The following is a 7865-nucleotide window of genomic DNA, read 5'->3' as shown; positions in this document are numbered from 1 at the left end:
CGAGCTCGCGTAGCCCCATTCGATTGCTGTTGTGCTACGCTTCTGCTGCTACTTGGTACCGCTGCTGCAGCCGCCCACACGCACCCATGACTGTTGCCGCCTGCTCGTTGCCCGCCGCTTGCAGATGGCCACACCGGTCTGGCCTCGCCGACCTCTAGCCAGCTTTGCCCCGGCCGCACTTCCTGCTACTCGCCGCCCCTGCATCGCGCGCTCGGTCGCGTCCTCTGGCTATGCCTTCCCCCTACCACGGCCCCTGCACACCCCGCCCACGGTCCCGCGCCGCGCTCACCGCGCCTTGCCTTCTCCGCATCGCAGCCACCCGTTGCCGCCTGTCTTGACCTCGCCTCCGCCTCGAAGCCACCAGCGCCCGTCTTGCCGCCGCAAGAATATTTTGTTTTTTTATATATGATTAAAGTAGACCCGGGGCCATAGTTTTCACTAGAGGCTTCTCTCTCGAACACAAAGCATACAGTGGTTGAACAAATTACTGTTGGGTAATTGGTAGAAAAGCGCATAATTATGATGATATTCAAGGCAATGATCATGTATGTAGACATCACGTCCGAGACAAGTAGACAGACTCCTGCCTGCATCTACTACTATTACTCTACCAATCGACCGCTATCCAGCATGCATCTATGGTATTAAGTTCATGAAAAATGGAGTAATGCCTTAAGCAAGATGACATGATGTAGACAAAGTAAATCCAATCAATATGAATAAACTCCATCGTTTTACCCTTAATGGCAACAATACAAATATGTGTCTTCTCCCCTTCTGTCACTAGGATATAGAGCACCGCAAGATTCAACCCATCATAAAGCACCTCTCCCACTGAAGGTAAATCAATGTAGTTGGCCAAACCAAACGGATAGATCGGAGAGAAATACAAAGCTATAACAATCATGCATAATAAAGTTCGGAAAAGACTCAATTACTTCTCCTGAATATTCAGATCATAAACCCACAATTCATCGGATCCCAACAAATACACCACAAAAGAAGCTTACATCCGATAGAACTCCAAGAACACCGAGGAGAACATGGTATTGAAGATCAAAGAGAGAGAAGAAGCCATCTAGCTAATAACTATGGACCCGTAGGCTATGGTGAACTACTCACGCATCATTGGAAGGTAGCAAGGATAATGTAAAAGCCCTCCATGATTGATTCCCCCTTCGGCAGAGTACCGGAAAAGGCCTCCAGATGGGATCACGAAAGAACAGAAGCTTGCGGCGGCGTGAAAACTATTTCGGGTGGCTCTCTATTGGTTTGAGAATATTTTTGAATTTATAGAGGTGGAATTAGGTCAACGGGTGCTGTGGGGGGCCTACAAGCTCGGGGGGCGCGCCTACCCCCTAGGGCGTGCCCTGTGAGCTTGTGGCTCTTTCATAGTTCTTCTGGCCTCCTCCCGTACCTTCTAGGGTCCCTTTTGGTCCAGAAAAAATCATCGTATAGTTTCATTGCATTTGTACTTCATTTGGTACTGATTTTCTGAAAAGCGAAAAACAAGCAAAAAACAGGAACTCAGACTCGACACTAGGTTAATAGGTTAGTCCCAAAAAATGATATAAAATAGCATATTAATGCATATAAAGCATCCAAGATTGATAACATAATAGCATGGGACAATAAAAAAATTATAGATACATTGGAGACGTATCAGGGATCGTCTTCACCGACCGTGAAGCAATGAGGAAATGCAAGAAGCTTCATGCAAGGAAAATGAAGACTACCAACTGGGCTTGCGAGTCCACACCAGCCAAATTGGGCATCGGTAATGATTTCAATTTGCTTTGTTATAATGCCGGGTTGCATCATTTTGTTTATCAGGGATGTTATCCATGTGAATGCTTGACACTTGAGTTTCTTAGCACTCTCTTGCATAATGGTGTCTGATGCCAAATGCTTATAAGGAAGAGCGGATCACTTTTCGTCTCATGGACCAAGATTTCAACATCACTCTAGATGAGTGGCGTACTCACTTTGGCTTCACCGGCAACAATGAAGACACCCGCTATGTTTATGATTTTATCGAACCACATTCGAGGAAATCCTTCCATCGGATGAGTTACCATGGTTCCAAACAAAGGGCCAATTGCTTGAAAGTCCCGATATACTATATTTCCATTATGCTACCTGAAGGAAATATGCCCTTGAGGCAATAATAAAGTTATTATTTATTTCCTTATTTCATGATAAATGTTTATTATTCATGCTAGAATTGTATTAACCGAAAACTTAGTACATGTGTGAATACATAGACAAAACATATTGTCCCTAGTATGCCTCTACTTGACTAGCTCGTTAATCAAAGATGGTTATGTTTCCTAACCATAGACATGTGTTGTCATTTCATGAACGGGATCACATCATTAGGAGAATGATGTGATGGACATGACCCATCCGTTAGCTTAGCATTATGATCGTTACAGTTTCATTGCTACTGCTTTCTTCATGACTTATACATGTTCCTCAGACTATGAGATTATGCAACTCCCGAATACCAGAGGAACACTTTGTGTGCTACCAAACGTCACAACATAAATGGGTGGTTATAAAGCTGCTCTAAAGGTGTCTCCTAAGGTGTTTGTTGGGTTGGCATAGATCGAGATTAGGATTTGTCACTCCGTGTTTTGGAGAGGTATCTCTGGGCCCTCTTGGTAATACTCATCACTATAAGCCTTGCAAGCATTGTTACTAATGAGTTAGTTGCGGGATGAAGTATTACGGAACAAGTAAAGAGACTTGCCGGTAATGAGATTGAACTAGGTATGATGATACCGACGATCGAATCTCGGGCAAGTAACAAACCAATGACAAAGGGAACAACGTATGTTGTTATGCGGTTTGACCGATAAAGATCTTCGTAGAATATGTAGGAACCAATATGAGCATCCAGGTTCCGCTATTGGTTATTGACCGGAGATGTATCTAGGTCATGTCTACATAGTTCTCGAACCCATAGGGTCCGCACACTTAACGTTCAATGACGATTGGTATTATGAGTTTATGTGATTTGATGTACCGAAGGTTGTTCGGAGTCCCGGATGAGATCCCGGACATGACGAGGAGTCTTGAAATGGTCGATACATAAAGATTGAATAATTGGACGGCTATATGCGGACACCAGAAGTGTTCCGGAGAAGTTTCGGATAAAACCGGACTACCGGAGGGTTACGGGAACCCCCCGGGGGTTATTGGGCCTCATGGGCCAAGTGGTGGAAGAGAGGAGGCAGGCCAAGGTGTGACACCCGCCCCCCTAGCCCAAACCGAATTGGACTAGGGGGGTCGTCCCCCCTTTTCTTCTCTCCTCCTCCTCCTTCCTTCTCCTCCTAGTTGGACTAGGAAAAAGGGGAACCTACTCCTACTTGGAGTAGGATTCCCCCCTTTGGGCGCGCCCCTTGTGGCCGGCCGGCCCCCTCCTCTCCTCCTTTATATACGTGGGAGGGGGCACCCCATAGACACACAAGTTGATCTTTTAGCCGTGTGCGCCCCCCTTCCACAGTTATACACCTCGGTCATATCGTCGTAGTGCTTAGGCGAAGCCCTGCGCCGGTAACTTCATCATCATCGTTGCCACGCCGTTGTGCTGACGAAACTCTCCCTTGGCCTCAGATGGATCTAATGTTTGAGGGACGTCACCGAGCTGAACGTGTGCAGATCGTGGAGGTTCCGTGCGTTCGGTTCTTGATCGGTTGGATCGCGAAGACGTTCGACTACATCAACTGCGTTACTTAATGCTTCCGCTTTCGGTCTATGAGGGTACGTGGACACACTCTCCCCTCTTGTTGCTATGCATCACCTAGATAGATCTTGCGTGACCGTAGGATTATTTTTGAAATTACTGTGTTCCCCAACACTATCACTAACTTGTTGCGGGCACGAGAAGTTTCCAAGGTGAATGATGCTAATATGCTAATTATCGGGAAAGCTGCTAACCTTGATGTCGGTTATTCTCCTAGCCTAGGGGAAATACTTTTGGTACACCTCGCGCACCAAGTAAATCATGCACAAGGGGGTATCGCGTGTGGAGGAGTCATCACCATGTTGTCCAACTCCCTTGGCCTAAACTACAATCATCTCCTCCCCATTGTCGGGAAAAACTTTGTTAATATTCGAGTTTTTTCTAGTGCTGGAAGGGCAGTAGTTCACCGTGGTCGTCATTGTATTCGAATTCCTAGATGCAGGTACTTGGCCTACTCCTATGCCTAACTGTTTCTCCATAGAAAACGGACAAATGCATTATGTGCCACAGGAAGGAGATGCAAATTTTGACCAAGAGGCCCCCGAACCAGAACAAGTTGATGAAGAATATCTCGCCGAGTAAGAATAGGAGAAGCCCCAAGAGGAGCAGTGATGTCTACTACGCAACTTGTTCTTGTAGACTTGTGTTGGGCCTCCAAGCGCAAAGTTTTGTAGGACAGTAGCAATTTTCCATCAAGTGGATGACCTAAGGTTTATCAATCCGTGGGACGTGTAGGATGAAGATGGTCTCTCTCGAACAACCCTGCAACCAAATACAAGAAATCTCTTGTGTCCCCAACACACCCAATACAATGACAACTTGTATAGGTGCACTAGTTCGGCGAAGAGATGGTGATAAAAGTGTAATATTGATGGTAGAAATATATTTTTATAATCTGAATAAATAAAAACAGCAAGGTAGCAAATAGTAAACGGGCACAAAAACGGTATTACGATGCTTGAAAATGAGGCCTATGGTTCGTACTTTTGCTAGTGCAATCTCTCAACAGTGCTAATATAAATGGATCATATAATCATCCCTCAAAGTGCGATGAAGAATCACTCCAAAGTTCCTATCTAGCGGAGAACATAAGAATAAATTGTTTGTAGGGTACGAAACCACCTCAAAGCTATTCTTTCCGTTCGATCTATTCAAGAGTAGAGACTAAAATAACACAAAGCTATTCTTTCCGTTCGATCTATCCTAGAGTTTGTACTAAAATAACACCAAAGCAAATTCAGATTTATAATATTCAATCCAACAAAAAGAACTTCAAAGAGTGCCCCAAGATTTCTACCGGAGAAACAAAGACAAGAATGTGCATCAACCCCTATGCATAGATTACCCCAATGTCACCTCGGGAATCCATGAGTTGAGTGCCAAAACATACATCAAGTGAATCAATATGATACCCCATTGTCACCACGAGTATTCAATTGCAAGACATATACCCAGTGTTCTCAAATCCATAAAAGTATTCAATCCGATAACAATGAAATCTCAAAGGGAAAAACTCAATTCATCACAACAAGATAGAGAGGGGAAAACACCATATGATCAGACTATATTAACAAAGCCCGCAATACATCAAGATCGTGACATCTCAAGAACACGAGAGAGAGAGAGAGAGAGAGATTAAACACATAGCTATTGGTACAAACCCTCAGCCCCGAGGGTGGACTACTCCCTCCTCATCATGGTGGCCGCCGGGATGATGAAAATGGCCACCGGTGATGATCTCCCCCTCCGGCAGGGTGCCGAAATAGGGTCTAGATTGGATCTCATGGATACAGAGGCCTTGCAGTGGCGGAACTTCTGATCTAGGGCTACCCCGAGGGTTTTTGGAATATTTGGGAATTTATAGGGCGAAGAAGGGGTGCGGGAGGCCACCGAGGTGGGTACAACCCACCTGGGCGCGCCTGGGCCTCCAAGTGTGCCCTGGTGGGTTGTGCCCCCCTCGGGGCACCCCCCGAGGTGCTACTTTGGCCCGCTGATGGTCTTCTGGTCCATTAAAAATCCACAAAAAATTTCACGGTGTTTGGACTCCGTTTGATATTGATTTCCTGGGATGTAAAAAACAAGCAAAAAACAGCAACTGGCACTAGGCACTGGATCAATAGGTTAGTCCCAAAAAATGAAATAAAGTTGCTATAAAATGATTGTAAAACATCCAAGAATGGTAATATACTAGCATGAATACTTTATAAATTATAGATACGTTGGAGACGAATCAAGCAGCCACAACAAGAAACCTACACCACCTACACGGACCTCTACAGTCTTCAGGGCTCCATGAATGCCATGAGCAACCTCGCCGAGTACCTTCGAAGCATGTCCGTCCACATGAATACAAGCTTCTCCAGCTGGAGCCAAGGATGGGCTCCCGACTAGCTGCCGCCACAATGATCTCACCATCTCGGGCTTGCAAAAGCTTAAGCTTGGGGGAGGTCACTACCACGTCTACTTCTAGATGTGGTGGTATTATTTATGAGTTTTAATGAGGTTGTACTTCAACTTGCTGAGCTTCAAACACTCGTGTTGGTTTGCTCGAACACTGTGCTTTTTATTTTCTTTCGTTTTTCCTTTTGCCGATTGTGATTTTACGTTTGCAAGTTAGTTTTCAAAAATCTAAAAAATATACTGTATATAATAATTTTTGTTTTTCTCTTTTCTTTTCTTTTTGCTCTTGGAGTTCGTTAGCATTCTTGTTTATATCTAGAGGAGTTAATCTACGCCAGACAATGAGGAATGGAAGCCTAAGGAAGAGAAGTGTGTACATGCATAATCATGAAGGTATGTCCTGTGACTCCCGTCTTTTGCACTTGAATTACTTAGAATAGATGTAGTAGTAGTAGTAGTATGTGTGATGTATGCAAGTGGGAGTAAGTCTTGATAATTAAAATGAAGGTTTTGTTCTAGTAGTTGACATAATTTTGTATTATTTGTTCTATTTAATCTAAATAACCAAGACTTGTTGTGGTACTGTTTTGAAAAGAAAAATTATCTTAATCAAGAACAATCATGCACAAGAGAAAGACTTCAAAGGCTTGGATGTTGAGAAAAATTATAGAGAAGATGATGTTAGAAATTCTGAACCCCATATTGTTAATTTTAATAGACTCAATAGCACCTGCGCATCAAATTTTCTAGAAGAACTTAGTTGAAGGGTGAATGAGATTATGCCAAAAATATGTGTTGTATTCTTACATGGTGCTTCAGCTTCTTGCTCGGCGGATTGGTGCATAGCTTTATTCCAATCTGCCGAGCAATTAAACTGAACTGATAAAGGTTTCGACTAATCCTTCTCCACATGACATCCTGAGTTGGATTCCAAGCCCCCTCATGGTAGCGATCAAAGGACTTTGGCTAAAATTATTTCCCTCCAGCAATATGGCCAGGGCAAGCCACTTGGGCTTCTCCTCCGTTGCATCTACTCCATCTTCGTACATGATATCGTCAATCTCCTCGTCCTGCAGGTGCAGTCGCTCCAGGAGCTTGCTTGGATCTTCATCACCAATCCCACGCGATCCTGAACTCTCTGCGGGACTCACCCTGATCCCACGATCTTGATCCAACTTCAAACCCCAAAACCCTAGGCCGCCCGAGACACCAACCAAGGTTGGATAGAAACCTGGCCGGGGAAGGGAGAAAGCGAGTGAGAAATATGGGGATAATCGGGTATAAGCCAAAGGGAGGGAACTCACACGACGCGCCGAGAGGATTAAAGAACCCTAGGTCAAAACCCTTGGGAAAAAGTACACAAGTGTCCAATTTTCGTTAATCTGCTAGAGTTGCTCTCAGTTGGAACACATTTTCGTGTCCTTATGCCTCTTTTCTTCACTAAATTGAAATATGCCTGATGTAGTGACCGAGAAGCAAATCAATAAAGAAGACTCTAAAAAGGGAAATCAATAAAATGTAGTAAGGAAGGAAATTAAAAAACTTTACAAGAAAACTAATGAAATCAAAAAAGCTCACAAACAATTTAAAACAATTCCCTTGTGTTCCCCTATTTTTCTTTAAAAAAATCACTGTATTTTGTTTCTATTAAAGAGTAAGTCCAATTCAATCCTCAAATACCACTCATCCAATTCTCATTTGAGGGCACGCACCAAAT

The sequence above is a fragment of the Triticum aestivum genome, chromosome 2B (assembly GCF_018294505.1).
Source record: "Triticum aestivum cultivar Chinese Spring chromosome 2B, IWGSC CS RefSeq v2.1, whole genome shotgun sequence".
Classification (NCBI taxonomy): Eukaryota; Viridiplantae; Streptophyta; class Magnoliopsida; order Poales; family Poaceae; genus Triticum; species Triticum aestivum.
This window is presented reverse-complemented; position numbering follows the sequence as displayed.